This window comes from Cynara cardunculus (assembly GCF_001531365.2).
Source record: "Cynara cardunculus var. scolymus isolate 2C chromosome LG 12, CcrdV1, whole genome shotgun sequence".
NCBI lineage: Eukaryota > Viridiplantae > Streptophyta > Magnoliopsida > Asterales > Asteraceae > Cynara > Cynara cardunculus.
Genome location: NC_037539.1, coordinates 20806697 through 20827001, shown reverse-complemented (window position 1 = coordinate 20827001; position 20305 = coordinate 20806697).

Sequence of the window (20305 nt, the reverse complement as noted above, 5' to 3'; positions counted from 1 at the left end):
TATCTTTTCTTTATATTCTCGATGCAAAGTTTCATTACATTTCACATTAACATAATTCTGAAGTTTAAAGTTCTTTTCCAGCTCAGCATACTTTGCTCTCAATTCTTGATTCTCCTTCATTAGAATATCTGCCATTTTAAAAAATTGATCAGTTAAGGATCTATGCAGTGAAATCAGATAAAAGAAATATGAACAGTTATGCTCAAAAAGAATAGAAAAAACACAAACACTGAAAACACACACAAAAATAGATATACAATGATCCAAAAGAAAATCTAAACACAAAGAAACTAAGAAACCAAAAACAGTCCAAAACAATAATCCAAGTTCAAAAATCTGATTCTAAGTCCAAATCAAACAATATCAACTCTTTACAATACATATATTACACTTTTAAAAAAAAATGATCTATCTACTCTCGAAAGTCTATCCAAAAATCCACTTGTATGCTTCTCTTATCAGTTGCTTTGCTTGGGCTTAAATCTGTTTCAATGTTGTCACTTAAATTCTGTTGATGTTTCTATTGCTGCACTGTCAAAGTTTGAGTCTTAAACTGATCACAACTTGATACTCAAAATGCACAATCTTAAACCTGTTAACAATCTAAAATCTTAAACCGAACAGAATAAGTAAACCTATTATCAATTTAAAATCTTAAACCGGACACAGGCAAGAGTATAAACCAAACAGAACACTTAGATTTAAAATTGGATAAGTGAAATTGAAATTGAGCGGATTAGAAATCCGGACAGAACATTGATTAAAAAAAATCTAAGTCCTAAACCGGTCAAGAAGTCCGCTCAAGAGTTGATCGGTATACATGAATACCGGACAAGAGGTGTACGGTTTAGGTATAAACTGCTCAAAATCGAAAACCTAAACCTTAGATAGAGACTTACCTGTTGTACGAATTCGAGCACTAATCCGGCCAAGAGGTGACCGGTTTAGATGAACACCGTTCAAGAGGTGTGCGGTTTACCTCTTATCCGCTCAAGTTGCGTGCGGTTTAGACCCTTCTCTGCTCAAGTGGTGTGCGGTATACCTGATTTGTGCAAATCCAATGAAATGAGATGCGATGTAGCTTAAGCTCGTGCGATTTAGTAATCTGTTCACTAGTCCGCTTGTGTTATCGAATCCGGTCACTAATCCGGTGAAGCTTTGTACGGTTTACCCTTAGTCGATTGATGCAATGAAGACAAACCGGAGAACAATCCTTCGATTTAAGAACAAACCGGTCGAGGCTTCTGCGGTGTTCCTCTTATCCGCTCAACTACACCGCTCAAGATCGATTTCTTCAAAACAATTTTCAATTTAGCCTGTTGGGCCTTAAACCGGTTGGGCCTTTTGAAACAGTGAATGGTTTAACAAAAAACAATCAAACTAAAATATTAAAAATTGGGCGGTTTAACAAAACTAAACCAAAAAAAATATTAAAAACAGATCAAAACAATCAAAAACACAAAAACTGAAAAAAAATTGGATCAAAAACACTGATTAAAAAAAATTCAAGAACACGAGAAAAAAAAAATTTAAAAACCCTAAAAACCGATTAAATCTTGATAAAAATTGATCAAATCAGAAAAATTTGTGAATAACAAAGATTCACAAATCAATTTCGAGCATTATGATCATTTTTATAACATGAAAACACAAGATTTTTATGAAAAATCGGATCAAAATCTAAAAAAAATATCAAGAACACGAAGAACAAAAAAAAGTCCAGAAAAAAAAATCACTTATCTCTTCAAGAAATTGATTTCTTCATTTCTGATTTCTTGCATCCTGCTCTGATACCAATTGTGGAGTCCTATTTTACTGATCAATCTTCATATCTTCATAATAACAATGACAGATTTAGAATGTATCTTGTAAGAACATATAAGAACTTTGAGAGGAAAAGTCAATATCTTCAATCTTGGTCAAACCTCTATTACGTATCAAATCATACAATTATGCTCTCCTACTTCTAATTACAAAGACTAACCATATTTATATGGTCAAACTAACTAAACAAAGTCAAAGTCAAACTTCTATAAGAAAAGTCAAACACGCTGACTTTTACAATTATAGACTATTTATAAACTTTCAAGACGAATACAATTAATACTGATTTCTCAGTCCTAACAAATATCCTGCCAATCCCAAAAAGCTTTGGATTTTAGATGGGGATTTTGGTATTTCCCACTTGGCAATCGCTTCAATTTTTGTTGGATCTACCTATATTCCTCTTTCTGATATCACGTGCCCCAAAAACTGAACTTTTCGCAACGAGAACTCGCATTTTGACAGCTTAGCATATAACTTTTCTTTTCTTAAGAGACTCAGGACCAAACGGAGGTGCTCTGCATGTTCTTCCTCTGTCTTTGAATAAATCAAAATGTCGTCGATGAATACAGTCACAAACTTATCAAGATATTATTGACATACTCTGTTCATTAAGTCCATGAAGGTTGCGGGTGCATTAGTTAATCCAAAAGGCATAACCAAAAATTCGTGATGTTCGTACCTTGTTCTGAAAGCAGTCTTAGGAATGTCTTCATTTCTTACCTTTAGTTGGTGATATCCAGATCGTAGATCAATTTTGGAAAAGTGGCTAGCCCCTACTAACTGATCAAACAGATCGTCTATCCTAGGTAATGGATATTTATTTTTGATCGTTAGTTTGTTGAGTTCTCGGTAATCTATACACATTCGCAATAGACCCATCTTTCTTTTTGACAAATAGAACTGGGGCTCCCCATGGTGAAATTACTTGGTCTAATAAAGCCTTTATCAAGTAGATCTTCTAACTGAGTGACTAATTCTTTCAACTCTGGTGGGGCTAATCTATATGGTGCTTTGGCTACAGGCATTGCCTTGGGTAAAAGATCAATTCTGAATTCTATATCTCTATCTGGTGGAAGACCAGATAAATCTTTCGGAAATACCTCTGGAAAATCACTGACCACTGGAATCAATCTCTGTTCTTCTTTTTCCTTTTTGGCATTGATTACATAGGCCATAAATCCTTGACACCCCTTCTGCAGGCATCTTCTGGCTTTCATTACTGATAACAAACCAGTGTAATGACTCTGATGGTCACCAATAATAAAAATTGTTCTTCTGTCTGGTAATACTATTCTAATCATCTTTTTATTGCAAACAATGCTAGCTTGATTTTCAGCCAAACAGTCCATCCCTACTACTACATCATAATCTTTCATAGGCATGGGAAATAGTGTTATGGGTAGCTTATCCCTCAACCACAATGATGCAGTCTTTAAACACATAATTCACAGATACTTGACCGTTAGCAGTATCAACTACCAACTTGTCGTCAAGTGGTACATAATTCATACGAGTATATAAAGCAAATGATGGAGATACAAACGAGAAATTTGCGCCCGAGTCAAATAACACTTTAGCATGAGATGAGTTCACAAGAAAAGTACCTGTTACTACATCGGGTGTAGTTTATGCTTCATGTTTGGTAATTTGAAAAGATCGACCTCGCGCCCTACTCGATCCTCTGCCCATACTTAGTCTCCCACGGCCGGTCGAAGTATTGCTTCCCATAGTAAGCTGTGGAGTTTTCAATTGTGGGCAATTGTTCTTAAAATGATCTGGTGAATTACAATGGAAACATTTTCTGTTTTGTCGGCAGAAATTTGAAATATGCCCAATTTCACCACAATTAAAACATTTTATAGGTTCTGTTCGACATTCTCCTCGGTGGTACTGTCGACACCGGGGACAGGCTCTTTCTATCGGTCTCTGCATTGCTCTATTATTAAACTTGGTAGTTTTTGATCCTCGATAACTAGCTGAAGATCCTTCCCATTTTCTTTTCTCCATCTGCTTCCCTTCTTCGCTTCTATTCTTATTTCTTTCGGTGATCTCTGCTGCATCTACTGCCATCGGAAAGGTAGCAAAATTCATTGCTATAACAAATTCTCTGATGGATGGTTTTAGACCCCAAATATATCGTTCTACTTTTCTAGCCTCTGTTGAGATGTAATGCTCAGCAAACCTTGAATATTCTATGAATTTCTCTATGTATTCTCTAACTGACCAAGAGTTCTGTTCCAAATTTAAGAAATACTCTTCTATCTGTCTAACCGCTGTTTTAGGATAGAATTGTTCTTTAAATCTATTTACAAACTTTGCCCATGCCATCGTTTGTAAGATATCTGTTTTGGCCAATGATTCCACCTCCCACCAAAACAAAGCATTTGACTTTAAAATAGAGACTGCAAATCTGACTTTATCTGATTTTGCATGTCGAATGGTGTTGAATAAAGACTCTATCTCTTTGATCCAACACATAGCTTTAATTGGATCTCTGTCTCCTGAAAAGTTTGGTGGTTTGCAAGTTAAAAACATTTTTATGTCTCCTTCTCTATTATTGACAACTGGAGCTGCTGGGTTAATTTCAACTCTGCCAGTCTCGATTCTAGCAGAAATTCCCATAATGGAAGTCAAGGTTTCCCTTAGCTTTTCCATTTCTTCAGCAAACATGTCTCTGGTCACGTATTCTGGTTGGGGTATCTATTCCTTATTCATATTTTTAGAATTGGATTCTGCTTGATCTGTATTGTTTTCTGGTTGACTAGCTCTGCCTTGACCTCTGCCTCTTCCTCTGCTTCTGCCTCTGTCCTCAGAGGTACCAATAGGAGCTATAATAGGAGAATTTTCTTCTTCATTAGTGGGGTTGGGGTGGGTGATCCTCTCTGACCTTCTAGATCTACTTGTCATCTTTAGATTTCAAAATTCATTAACATATCTTCCCATTCCCAAATATAATAAAGTTTCCAAGTTCAGTTATGTACCTGTGAATTCAAAATTACATTGGCCAGATGTAATCCGAAAATACCTTACACACTGATCTCTTAACTTATCATATTTATTCCAAAGGTGCTAACTATGTCTGGGACCCTAATATGCCATGAAACAGTTTAAGTCTAGGCATCATGCATGTAAATACCTAAATCCCTTAAACTCAGGCTCTGATACTAACTCTGTAACCCCCCCAAACCATACATTGCATATAACATATATATTATACATAGAATACATGTTATCTCCCACATAGGTCCATAATACAAAAGTCTATAAATTACATAGACCAAAAAAAAATTCCAAAAGTACATGCTCTTGTATCCTAGATCCAAGCTTCAATATATAGCAAAGTATATAGGGAAGTAATTCACATAATGCTTTATCCCTTATTATCATTACCAGCACACATATTTTTGAAAACACAAAAATGAGGGTTAGACATGAATGTTTAGTGAGGTTCCTTTTTTATGTAATGCAGGGTGAAGATCACCAAAACATATATTTCAAATACTCCATAGGTAACAAATTCTAAATCATAATCCATTTCGGTCCATCGGGCCTCCGGTTCCAAACACCACATTTAGAATTATTTTACTAAACATGACCAGAGCCCTTCTGGTTCCTTTACCAGAGCCTTTGGTTCCAAACCACACTTGTAATATATTTCAAGAACGAGAACCAGAGCCCCTCTGGTCTCTCTACCAGAGCTTCTGGTTTCTCGACCAGAGCCTCTGGTTGCACTACCAGAGCCTCTGGTTGCACTACCAGAGCCTCTGGTTTAAAAGACAAGACCAACCAGAGCCCCTCTGGTCTATTTTTCATAAAAAGATTCTAAGTATAAAATTATTTGAATTATCTTTTAAAATGTGAATTTGACACAGAGCTCGTTTCTTATAAATACAGAGCCTCTGGTTTAACTAAAACTTTGTAAAAGACTTGTATAATTTTCAACCCATTATCCAGAGCTTCTTATTCTATATTGATGTCCAACCAGAGCCCCTCTGGTTCCTTACAAGGAACAACCAGAGCCCCTCTGATTCCTCATAAAATGAACATTCGTATCCAAAACACTTTTAACCAAAGCCAATGACCTAGGCCATATTTTCCCATAACCATAACATCAATACTACTATTTCCAATAAGAACAACATCTCTGAATCCTCAAATCACCAAAAAGAGAGAACTCCAATCTGTTGTAATCTTATTAGATATGATAGCAAAAGTTATACCATGCACACACACACAACGACCATCCTTATTACTTCCATCAATCCCCTGTTTATAGCAATAGCTATCCATCACACACAACGACCATCCTTATTTCTCCTGAAATTCATATGAACTATTTCATCCAATGACAGGCTGCAGACCTTTTTGTCAGAGTGAACCTCGTTCATAGTCTTATCCAAAATCTATAGACTATTTTATCCAATGACGGAACAAAATCACATACGTCAGAGTGAACCTCGTCTATAGTTTTAACCAAATCATATTCTCAACATAGGTTTATATTCAATCCTTTCAATCCATAAGAACAATTTGTTCTTCATATGATTTCTCAATCGTCTGTTTTTGCTTAATCCTCAAAACAAAATACCAAATCCAAACTGTTCTATCCAAACTGTTCCTTCAAACACAGTTCTTGCTCAATTCATAAAACAGTTTCTTTTAAAAAAAACGTTTAAACAGTTCTACTGGACTCTTTTAAATTTAAACCCATTAATATTCAATAATTTATAGAATCAAACAGTAGATAAAACTCACAATTTCTAATCGACGGTAGTTTAAAACTCACAAGTTATATCAAAACAGTAGTTAAACTCACCTTAAAATAACAGATTCTGCAGATTATCAAGCAGCAAATCACAGAATCTTTAAACAGTGATATTCTTCAAGAATATTTTTCAAGAACTTCTTTCAAGAACACTTTCACCATCTTTAAATTTCTCTTGTATATTTTGTAAAATAGTGAACTGATAAGGTCTTTACCTTATCCTCTTTCTTTTATACATAGGATGAGGCGGTGGTAAATATCTTTCAATATAAAATCATTTAGGCGGTGGAAAGATAAAATTTTATAATCAACCTTTCTTAACCATGAAGGTTTGAATTATAATATTCCCACATATTATTATCATATAACCGCCTATAAACTTTCCACATGCATGCATAATATCCAATTACCACACATGTGCACATAATTCATGCATTTATCTTTAAGACAACATGCATGCTATCATATAATTCACATAATGAACACATAAATTTACCTCAACCCAAGTTTGCAGAAAACCCAGTTATAACACTTTGACTTAAAGCTAGCTCTTGTGTGTTTTCCTTTTTCACATACTGAGCAAAGAGATTCTTTTGCAAAAGAATGTTGAGGAAGACTAGTGACAAGAACATTTCTTGACAGCTCGCTAAGTGTCTTGAAGTTGAGATGAGAAAGTCGTTTGTGCCATAGCTAGTTAATATCTGACGAGGCTTTCCAGAAGAAACAACTATTCTCAGTGAGAGAGGAATTCATATTGATGATGTATACATTCTCTAGACGAGAACCGGTCAGGGCAACCTTATCTTCTTTGTCAAGAACATGACATGAATTCTTTGAGAATTTAACTGTATAATCTTTATCACATAGTTGAGTGATGCTAAGAAGATTGTACTTCAGTCCTTCAACATATGCAACGCGTTTGAAATTTGTTGCACCATTGGTTAATATACCAAATCCTCTGGTATATCTTTTTTCGTTACCTCCAAAGGTTACGAAAGGTCCTCTTTTTTCCTTGAAATGAGTTAGTAGGGATTTGTCACCAATCATACGTCTTGAACATTCGCTATCAAGATACCATATGTCTTTGACGTCCTGCACAAGGAAAACAAATTACGAATGCTATTGGTACCCAGCTATTGGGGTCCAGCTTTGTTAGAGGCATCATCCTCTGAAACTGAAGAATCAGTATCAGTAGATGGCATCACTAAACCTGAAGAGATTTCGGTGGAAGGAACAACCTCTGACGCTACTAAAGTAGTTTTAGTGGAAGTCTTCACTGAGCCTGACGAAGAGGCTTCAGTGGTAGGAATTACAACGTCTGATGCTGAAGACTTTTCAGCAGGAGTTGTCTTCGCTGAGCCTGAAGTAGAGGCTCCAGCGGTTTTCTTCACCTTGGTTGCTTTTGCAGCCTTTGTGGATGATTTCACCTTGGTTGATTTCTCACCCTTGGCTACTTTTTTGCCATTGGCTGGTGAACCAGCCTTGGCGGCAGAAGGACACTTACTTGCAATATGTGTTTTCTCACCACAGTGTTTACACTTCCTAAAGCGTAGAGTAGCTTTAGGGCCAGGAAGTATTAGATTAGAAAAGGCACCAGCTCTAAGGATTCCCTTCTCATTGGTTCTAGTAGAAACCTTTGAGGAATTGGATTCCTTAGGTGAAAAGTTCACCTTGAGCTGAGACTTGGATTTCTAAAAGGGTTCAGATTTCCTAGTCCCTGAAGAGGAAGAAGCTTTACAAGCGGAAGGAATAGACCTTGACTATTAGACTTGTTAGACTTCTTGGGAAGGGATGCTATGACAACGGATTTACCTTTGTCTTTGCAACCAGAACTCGAAGGAGTTCCTTCAAGATGACTCTCAATAAAAGAAGAAGACTGAGAGGAAGAGGTGTTAGGAATAGAAGAGACGAAGGTGACAAATTTGAGCATGGACCTGTTTGTAACACATTCTTCCTGATCATAGGAGAATCCTAGACCAGTCGTTATCTTGGCGGGGATCTGAGCGTTAATGATCTCAGAGGCTTTGATAGAAGCTTTACACCACCCTTCAATGGTAGCTTTCTTAGCCTTAAGTTCAGCGATTGCTCGCTCACGCTCAACGATAGCCTTCTCACGTTCGACGGTGATGGCTTGGTTTACAATAACCTGATCCTTAAGATTTTTCTCGATAGAGGTCAGTTCTTTGATCTTAGAATGAAAAATCTTCAATTGCTCTTGAAGATCAATGTTAAGCATTTCTTCTTTCGATTTGCCATTGAGGGCATTGTAAAGGTCAACCGTCAACGTATCTAGTGCTGAAAGACTAGAAGAAGAAGAAGAGGGTTCATTCAGGGAACATACCTGAGTAATAGAAGAGGTAGATGGCTCAGAGGAAGTAGATGCTATTGAAGATCCTTCATCTGCATCTATAGCCATCAAGCAGATATAGGCTATATCCTCTTCATTTAAAGATGATTCATCAGATGACTCAGCCCAGTCATGCTCTTCAGCGACAAGGCCTTTAGCCTTTCGCTGGTTGTTCTTCACCTTCCTATACTTCTCGTTCAGTTTTAAGTGCTTTTCATCTTTGGTCCTGAAGGAGGAGGGAGGTTTGGAGGATGACATCACAGTCTTTGACCTGCATTCACCTGTAAAATGTCTGGGCCGGTGACAGTTGTAGCAGACAGCTAAAGTCTTGTCTATTCTTTCAGACTTTGGCTTTTCCATGAGGGACAGCTGAGGAGATCTGCAGAAGTTTCTTTTACTGACGAACCTCCTGAAAGACTTAGTTAGGAGGGCCAGGGATTCATCAAAATCTGCTAAATCAGATTCTAGAATATCCTCAGAGATAGAAGAGTCTATCTCTGTAATAACAACAGGAGGAAGAGAAGAGACTAAAGGGGTAGAAGAACTTTCAGCTGAAGAAGCTTCAGAGATCAAAGCCAAAGGAGAGATTTTCATTTCCCTAGAATCTTTTACAAGATTCCTCTTTAGTTGTTGAGATTGCTCATGGTTAAGAAGAATCCCGTATAAAGTAGAGAGAGAAAGAGTGGATATGTCATTGGACATCTTGAGACACATGAAAAAGGTGTCCCAAGACTCGGGAAGACATTCTAGAAACTTAGTTAAAGTTTCTGAGTTGAAATATTCCCTGCCGACAGCCCTAAGATCAATAAGGAGGCAATTAAAACGTTGATGTACTTCAGACAGCGTCTAAGACTTTCCACAGAGAAAACTTTCATACTGTCTTACTAGATTGATCTTTCTGGTTTCTTGAACCTGAGTGGTTCCTTCATATTGGACAGAAAGTGTGTCCCACATGGATTTAGAATATTTGAGCTTCATCACGGAGTGATAAATCTCATCAGGAAGAGACATAGATATTATAGACCGAGCACGCGTGTCTATAGCTATGTTCTTCTTTTCTTCATCGCTCCACTGATGAGGGAGCTTTGGAATCTGCCATTCAGGAATCACGCAGTCGTAGCTGTTGCTGGAACAGCCGGAGCAATATCAAATGGAATATATGATCCATTTTCTATATAATGTGGAATTTTAGGATCCACACCTTCAATAAAGAGAGACATCCGGACTAAAGTTGTCACGGACAAACCGGGGAGGTTTGACAAGAGAGCCATTGTCTTGTGTGTGTGTGTGTGTGTTTGTAATTTGTAAAGCCATTTGTAAGCAATARAGTTATCTAAGAGAAGAGATAAACTAATACAGAAAACAGCCAAACAGATTAGAGAAAAGAAAACCCTGCTCTGATACCACTTGCTGGTCCCTTGAGGGTCTACAAGATAAGTAAAACAGTTGTAGAAGGGGGGATGAGTACAAACACAATATTTTCGAATTTAAAATGTATATTGATAAAGAAGATCAATACAAATTTTACAAGATTGTTTACGAAAAGATAAGGTAAGAAAACTTATCTAAACAATCTTTGATTACACACAGATTCTTAGCAAAATGAGAAAAGAAAAGTTCCTTACTTAAGCTAGAAAATGCTCAAAGTAAGAATTAGGTTTAGAGAGTGAGTTGCGTGCACTCTGCATGGAAAAGAAACACTTATATATATATATATATATACCCAGTGCATTAAATGAACATTTAATGCAATATGGTACGGTTAGAGTGCGTGTCAAGCCTTAAGAGGAAGGCTTGTCCTTTGCCATAATGAATAGTATAAAAAGCACTATTCATGGGCAGACATCCTTACCTAAAGTTGGTGGACAATAGAGTCAACTAGTCGGCTCCGTATCATACCAACGTTTAGAAGGGTATGGGTTTGTTCTTTGTGTGAATAAGGACAAGACAACAACAATCGTGCTAAGCAAGCTTCCTTTGATCGCTGAATACTGGAATAACCTGAAGGTCTCTTCAACATTCGCTGAGGCTTGAGCAGTCTTCACACATATGTACACGGCCTTGTAATCACTGAGTACCGCTTCAGGTTACGTACTCGCCAGTCTCTAATCTTCAGTTTCACTCTTCGACATTTGCTGAAGGTTCTTTGGTGTGGGTGTTGTCTTCTTGAAGTATCGCTGTCTCTGATCAAATTACAATACAAGTTCTTCAGCGATCACTGAACCTGATCGCTGGAACTGAAAAGACATAAACATAAATACAACGTATAAGTGAAAAGGGATTATCATCAAATCACTGAGAGAGAGGATCAACAAAACTTAATAGATAGAAATTTCATATTAATTTTATCCCAACCTGAACCCGAGTCTCACAGCTGTTAAATGCACTTTTATTCTCTCTCTTTCTTCCCTTATTCTGAAAAAGGGAAAAAGGAGAAAAGAGGGGGTCTGGTATTTAATTGTATCTCTAATCTTTTTTATTCCTTCCAAGGTCAGTAATTAGAATGAAAAAAAGGGGAACGTCAATGCATCTAGGAAAAAACGAGTAATCTCTATCAATAAACCTTCCAAAGAAGCGAACGATAGAGTACTTAGTACCGGTGCCACTTCATTTAATTTCCTCTGCATTATTAGGATTTGGCGGTATTTATCATGCACTTTTAGGACCTGAGACGTTTGAAGAATCTTTTCCATTCTTCGGTTATGTATGGAAAGATAGAAATAAAATCACCACAATTTTAGGTGTTCACTTAATCTTGTTAGGTATAGATGGTTTTTTTCTAGTATTCAAGGCTCTTTATTTTGGCGCGTATATGTAAAATTTAACTATTAATTGAATATATTTTTTTCTTTTAATTGGTTTCCCCTTTTTTGGCGGTGATTCTCCATTATTATTTTGATTTTTTTTATTCCTGGTCTTCCTTTTTTTTCTAATTTTTCATTATTTCTATTTGATTTCTGATTGTGCTTCTTCTATCAATCCTATTTTGGATTTCTTCTTCCACCTATGAATAATTTGTCCAACCTATAGATCGAATTTGACTAACTGATGCATCAATTATCTGATTGTTAGTTATAGATTATTTTTCTTTTTTAGTTTCACTTCATTCATATATTTCTCTCGGTATAAATAATGAAATTGTCTTTTCTTTGAAAAGTTGTTTTATTATTCATTTTACAAATAAGAATGTTTTTGCTTCTTTTTTTGTTATTTTTAAAAAAACTCTTCGAACTCTAAAATTCAATTTTTTGAGTTTAGGCAAATAAAAAAATATCATCTTTTCGTCATATATAATTAAAATATACAAAATATAGAATTTTTTTATATTACGATAATCCTATTTTGACTAAGAATTCCTATTCCTGCTGGATGAGATTCTAACAAACCCTTCAACATAATGAAATTTTTAAGAATATAATGAATTTTTAAGAAACTTTTTGCTTAATAAAGAAATTCGAAGAGAAGAGAAAAAAATGAAGAAAATAATAATAATAATAATAATAATAATAATAATAATAATAATATCTCATCCATATCCTTTAAATCTTTCATGTAAAACTTAGATATATACTTAATAGATATTAAGTAATAATAATTCCAATTTAGAATTATTAATAATTTAAGATATCTTTATATATAATAAGATATCTTTATATTATAAATAATAAATATAAAAAAGAAATAATAATAAAAAGATAGAAATAGTAAATCGAGGTACCATTTTATGACAACTATCAATTTTCCTTTTATTTTGGTGTCTTTAGTCTTTCCAGCAATCGTAATGCTTCTTTATTTCTTCATGTTCAAAAAAACCAAGATTGTTTTGTGATAACTGAATCCTGGTTATCACCTGAGGTAATAAATACGTGATTATCTGTTAAAAAATTTTATGATAGCATGATAAATTATTATATTTGATCATACTAATATGTGAAATTATGTGCATAAATGAGTATGCATCAAATATGTGGATATAAATATATACAATGCATGCATTAGAGGTTACGTATATATGGTTATGCATGTGTGTGTACATGAGTTTACATGCATGTATGGATGATTTCTTATGTAAGCATGCATGTGGTGAACGGTTGTAGTAGCCGACTTTCCCTAAGGGGAAAGGTATAAAAGGAGGGTGAGGTCTTCTTTACACTCTTCTTACTATTTTTGAGACCTCAATTGAACGATTTAAGTAAAGAGAGTGTTGACCGGATTACAAGTTGGTTTTCAAGTTGTTGGTTTTTCAAAAGAGATTTCAAAAGGTGAGTGATTTAAAGTGTTTTACACTCTTTGAAATGCACAAATTGTTTATTTCATCTTTTTATATAGTCTAAAGTTTAAATCGTATGAGTATTATCCGGATTTCCCCTAAACTGGATAAGAGTTGGGCGATTTAAGCCCTAAACCGGTCAAGGCCTGAGCGGTTTAGAGTTAAATCGCCTAAGGCATGAGCGATGAAATCTTAAATCAGATAAGAGCTTAACGGGTTAGTTTTAAACAGGACATGTCTTAATCGGTTTAAAGATTGAACGATTTATGAACTTTGATCTTATACTAAGTGTTTTTATCGGAGAAGTAGGAATAAGACTATGAGGTGACTGATTTCTTTAAATCGAACAAAACCTTGGAATATGAGTTGTCCGGATTGGTAAATCGGACAAGGTTGACCGGATTAATGGTAAATCAGACAAGCCTTGGGCGATTTGTCGTCCGGATTTGGTAAACCGACCAAGACTTGACCGGAGATGAAGTCCGGCCAAGTCTATTTTGACCGGATTTGCATTTTGACTTATTTTTATATATAAATGGGGAATTTTGAAAAATATGACTTTGAACTGATAATAATTCTATTGACTGCGGTCTAATTCTATATGAAATTTTTGTATGGAATGTTTTGATGAAGAAATAAGGGTGGGATATCAAGGAGAGGTGTACCATGGGATAAGGGTGGCATATCAAGGAGAGGTGTACATTTGGATATAAGGGTGGCAATTGTATGTGTGTGTTATATAATATAACTCTTACTATCATATCCCTTAAGATTACTGTGGTATGGAATCTTTATTTCTTTGTGACTTAAAGATTTAGGATCAGAGTTCTTATTGGAAATCATAGCTTGAAAGTTATAGAAAAGAAGATAACAGGTTTGGCCTGAAACTTTAAATAAACCTTGTTTGAATGGGAAAAGGTTTAAAAGTGGCATTATGTTATTTGGTTAGTATAAACCTGATTGGATTTGATGTATTGTTTACAAGCAGAGATTATTGGCTTGAAAAGTGAAAGGAATTGATATTGTGTTCTTACTTATTTATATATTTGTTATATATATGAAAAGTTGTTTTATATAAAAGTTTTGGTGATTTTCACCCTGCAATAACATAAATAGGGTAACTCACTAGACCTTTCGGTCTAACCCTCGTTTTGTGATTTTAAATATGTATTGCAGGAAATGCTGACGGTAAAGGGAGGGAAAATGTAATAATTTCCTATATGCTTATCTGCAAGAAGATTTATTGTTGACAATTAACTCAGTTGCTTGGTATTAATTACTTACTTGGATGATCTGTTTGACAGTGATAATGCAGCGGAAAAGGTAATAATCAACCAAAGTAGAAATTAATAAGAACACGATGAAGAAGATTGATGAACACAAGAGAGAGCTTCAAAATGATTTTCAATTCAATGAAAATGTTAACAATTACAATACTGAAGCACACTGAAATACAAGGGCCTACGCTGCTATTTATACAAGCAAGTAACCGTTTTCTGACATGACCTAAAGCAAATTAATCTAAGCCGTTCGATCAAAAACAGATTACAAACAAGAACACGTGATAGGCACGAGCAGCTAATAAAACAAAGTAAAACAGCTAAAGAAGATCTACACAGAAGACAGACTGCAGAACCTCTGTGAGACACGACAGAGGTTCTGTCGTCTTTGTCTTGTAGCATTGTCTTTGCAGAGGACCAGTTTACAGAACCTCTGTGAGACAGAACAGAGGTTCTGTCACTTGAGACTTGAACGCTTGAGCATCTTCTGCTGTTGATCCTCTGTGGTCTTCTGTGACAGATCATCTTCTGTCAATACTTGCAGTTTACTTTTTCCATACTTTTACATTTAATGAAATGAGAGCTAACAATTTCCCCCTAAGTATGAAAAAGTAAAAAWTAAACTTTAAGTGCAAGGACATGACTTGATTGAAATTAAATTACAAGAGGTGATAAAACATCATCCTCTRAAAGAATTACAATGAAAAGAATTACAAAATTTAAATGACAAAACTGTTGAAGCTAAGGCCAGATTCTGGAAAAGAAGAGTATCAAACTTCATACTCTGGGAAGTCGTCTACTACATGCACAAAATCTGACTTGATTGTTCTGTAGACATTGAAGATAAACTCTCTGAAGTTGATTTGAGCTTTAATCGCGTCCAAGAGCTGAGACACTTCACCAACCCTGTAATGTCTTCTGTCCACCTCTGCCACAATACACTTGAATATCCAGTCCAATGTCTCCGTTGAATACTTGTGAGCTTCTGTTGGGTCGAAGAATCTTAGTAGCTCATCCTTATCCAAATACACAAACCCAAAAACGGGATTGTGTAGGATGATGTTTGGATAGTACTTAGATACCCAATTGGGCCTGCTGTAAGGAGGAGTGATCTTTAGATTTTTCTGTGCTAATCTCATGGCCAACTCAAAGTCCTTTTTTTTTTTTTTTKAAAGGGTATCCGAGCCGAAGCTCGACTAATCCCAGGCACATCCAGGGCTAAGCATGCCCCTTTGGTAAATGTCGCACAAGATGTGTGTAGAGGGATTTGAACCTGCGTTCAGCGCTATGAACTGCCCATGCACTAACCACTCAAAGTCCTTCTGGCTGTAATACATCACTTGCGCACGCATAACCTCAATCAGCCTTCTAAGTGATATCTAGTATGTGGACCTCCTCTCCATGTAGATGTTAAGAATCTTGTGCAAATAGATGACATCAGACACGCAGAGGTTGTGAAGATCAGCATCAGTGAACGTGTAGAGGTTGCCATCTTCTCTCCTTACTAGATACTGTGTGTAGAGCACAGTCTTCTTTAATAAAGTCCTTGGTGAGATTGTCACCAATGAAGTGATCATGTGGCKTGAGAAGACCTGCTCACGAGGCCTTGTTAGTCTGGAAAATTGGAATTTAGCTGCAGCAGAGGGGATACCAGTGAGCTCTGGATCATAGGGTGGCTCTATGTCTGTTACAGAGTACTTCCAAATAAGCATTTCTTCTGGGGTAGTGACAGGCTCTGTGCGAACATTTAGCGTCGGAATCTTGCTCATAAACTCTAAGATTTCAGAGACCCGTCCTCCCGCTGTAGACTCTGGCATCTTCTGTTCTTCTTCTTCTTCCAGAATCGGCCTCTAGGTTGATCCCTCTGCAAGGATGGGCTTGACGGTTCCTTGCAGGGCATCAAACGTACTTGTGGACGTAGTTTGGACTTGAGGGAAAACGGATGATGTGGCCTCGCCCTCTCTATGGTGCATAGGCACTCTGCCCTTCTTAGCCTGAGCCTCTGCCCGAGATAACTTTAAAACTTTGAGGAGTTCAGGTTCATCAGCATATTTTTCTTCATTGATTGGTGCTGAGGATTCTGAGCTTGATGATGAACCCTTCTTTGAAGATTCTACAGCTATGGCCTTTCCCTTGCCTTTAGGCTCTGCAGCCTTTTTCTTGCCTTTGTCAGCAGCTGTAGACTCTCCAATCTTTACACCTCTGGCAGGTGCTCTGGCGGATGTCTTCTTCTTAGATTCTGGGGCCTTCTTCTTTTCCTCCTTCTTCTCCCCCTTCATGACGATCATCATCACCCTTATGATCGTCATGGCTCTGTACGGCATCGGCCTTGCATGTAGTTAGGGGAGCCCTCCTCAAATGACGCAAAATTTTTATGGCCGCTTTGTACATTTTCTCGATCACCTTTTAAGCACCTGCAGAGGCATTCATCACATCGAGTTCTGTGGCCCATTTAAGCTTGGAGACGGTGCTGAAGATCTCTGCTCGAAGTAGATCACCTTTCTTTACAAGCTTGGACGTGCAGTCTTTGATGAGAGCGTTTGAAGTTTGGACTTTTGTGCAAGTGCTCCGATATGGCCGGTTACAACATCCCCTAGGGCCTCCAGCTCTCTACGAGTTGCCAAACGATTGATGTTTGCCCTTGAGGTCTTCGTGTCAAGGCCATAGGTGACTGCAGAGGAGAACATCTCCTTGATTTCGTCTCTGAATGAATAGTAGTCCTTGTAGCCCGCTGAGACGAAATCAACTGTGAATTGAGCGGCCAGCTCTGTGAGTTCCGACTTCAACGTCTTGATGGAGGAGGGATTTAGCGTCATCTTTTCGAAGGCTTCTGCAAGATCATCTTTTCGAAAGACAGAGCTCTGAAGGGTTACCAAAGTAGACTTCAATTCTGCGGTAGTGGAGGATAACTCCTTTAGAGCTTCTGTGAGAGGCGAGAGATCTTGTGGCTGTGAGCGCGAGATGAACAAGCTTTTCAACTCGTCCATCTTGGTGAACAACTCTGTGGCAAAGGCGTTAAGCTCCCCCTTTGTCACATAGTCGTTCTGGGAACTCGGACCACCAACACATGGTGATCCTTTGGCCTCAGAGCGTAAGGCAACCTCAGCGGCTGGCATTTCGTAGCCTGCTCGGGGGCTTCCACCATATCCTTGGACATCTCCTTGAGGAGAGCCTAACGGTGTTCTGTAGATCTCATGTCCGGTAGTTTCAGAGCCTAACCTGACATTTTGATCTAGTGGAGACAAAGGACGTTCTAGACCCTCTACCTCTATGACTCTCACCTGTGCCTCTGAAGCACGTTCTGGTTGATCACTCTGTGAAGAGACAACAAATGTCTCTGGGGGTACTATCGAGTCCTTGGGCGATTGGACTCTTATTGTAAAACCTTCACCCTTTTGAGAGGGTGAAGGAGTATGTTGTGGTTTCCCAGATGTGCACTCCCACAGAGGACGAAAGAGTGTCATCTGTGGTGGTAGGCTGGTTAGGGTTCGGCCTGTGCGTGCTTGCTTCAATAGAGGTTCCCTCTAGAACAGGGCCTCTAGACATTTGGGATGCACTAGGGGGTGGGCTTGGATGTGTGCCTTCGGCATCTTTTGTGCCCTCACCTAACACTTCTACCTCTTCTTCTTCGTCATCTAGAATGACTTCTGTCCCCAACTGAGTTTCAGCAATTGGCGCCCTGAACTCCTTCTGGATATTCGACAGAACATCCTGAATTTGTTCTGTTGGGGAGACATCGTGGACCAGCTTGCGCAACCTTCTGCGCTTGGGTTTTGCTGTAGCCTCTGCCGGGCTTTCTTCTGCTATGGCCTCTCTGACCACAGGTTCTATGATCACAGGCTCTTTCAGTTCAGCCTTCTTTGTTTTCCTCTTCTTTGGTTTTGGCAGAGATACAGTTGGGCCCTCTTCTTCTACAAGCCTCTTTTTCCCCTTCGACTTTTTCACAGAAGAGTCGGTACCCTTCTGTATCTTCGTCTTCTTGCATGGAGGACTTGGGATTCTCGGGGGATGCTCACTCACCTCACCAGCCACTACTGGCTCCTCCATGCATCCCTCTACTCTCATTTTTTCGATTTCCACACCTAAGGGGACACCTATTCGTGACGGGGTTACAGGGACCGGTTCTGGTCGCCTGTTTGCACGTCTATAGGATTTACGATCGTGGTGACTTAAGTACCTGAGCATGGTCTTCGATAGGGGTCTTGGGCTTCTGTAGCCATGCTCGTGCTCTGTAGGTCTAAACTCCTTGAAAGGATATAGTTTGGCATTCGGCTCCACAGGAGGTAATCTTGCTGCCAGAAGGTCTCCAAAAGCCAAACCAAGGAAGCGTTGTAAGATCAAATTTGGCTGGTTCATGTCTTCCTTGGCCTTCTTTTGGGCCTGTACCTTCGTCTTCTCCCCTTTCTGACTGGCGCACTTCTTCTTGATAAGGCCAACTATGTCCTCGAAAATCAATTGCACGTAGTCCAGTGGCAGATTAAAGTAGATGCCATACATTATGGACAGCATAGCGTGGGATATTTGGTCATGGCTACCTACCTTCCCTGTGAGGCAGCAATTGATGATGGAGAATAGAGTGTTCCACACAGGGGGTAGTCCCTTACGCCTGAACTGTGTCMTTTTGGTAATCGGKGTCGCATAAGAATGAAACTCCAAAAATTGGATTAATTCATCGTCTGTAGGAGTGGCAGCATAGGCATTTAGGTTCAATTGTTCAAGAGTGGACAAATGAAGAGCAGTTCTCAGAGTTTCCATGTTTACTTCTAAAGAGACAAGGGATTTATTTACAGGGTGAGAGGCGTAACCAACAATGGTTAGCCCAGAATTGTCAAGGGTGGTTATGTATGCACTCAACAGAAATTGTGTTAAATAGGTTTTTGGTGTGGGTCGAGTAGCAGTTAAAGCATAGTAGAGAGGGTGGTTTCTTAGAATCTCCATTAAAGTAAAGGTGTTATCGGGAAAACCTGAGGGGACGAAGTGGTAATTGTTCGGCTTTTTCACTAGGACGATCTTTCCGTACTTGTTTTGCACGAAAGACAGGGCGTGCGAAGTTAGGGCTTGTGCTTGGGTGTCCTCGTTGTCACTTGAGGCGTTAACAGACTGGGCTGAGGCACTTGAAGAAGACATTGTTGCAGGTAAGCTTTGAGAAAGTTGCAGGTTGCAGGTTCGTCTGTGTGTAAAAGAGAGTTTTTTTAGAGCGTAAGGTTTTAATTTGGGGGGAAGGAGGGTATTTATAGGTGAGAATTTTTAAAATTGAACCGTTTGCTATACGAAAGGTCAAGTAATGAGTGGATTTGGGTGAAACGGTTCGAAAAAGTGTGACACGCCGTATTGGGAAGACGCGCGATTGATGACATGCGCTTCTGTTTTCTGACACGCGCGTGTGTGTTCTTACCCTTATCCATAGAGCCACGCGCACCATATCAATAGACAGGAACTATCAACAGAGTTCTGTCAGAGGTCTAAGGGTTACAAAGCCTCTGTGATATGTGACGGGCCTTCTTATAAATGATACACCTTTTACCTAAACGGTTTTAGAAAATCCACAGAGAGATGAGTATTTGCTCAGCTCAACTCACAGAGCCTCTGTTAGAAGCGCCAGAGGTTCTGATGAGATGACCTCTAAGAACGAAATACTTCAAACGTTTTTGCACCTTCTGTGGTGTTATTTTTTAAAACACTCCCCCTCTGAGCCAGCTTCCTTGGCTCCCCCTTGAATAAAAACCATTTGAAAATCCTTAAGAAGAAGTGTCCACAGAAGATCCGTTCAAAGAGCCTCTGTAAGCAGTCACAGAGGTTCTGTGAAAAGACTTTTG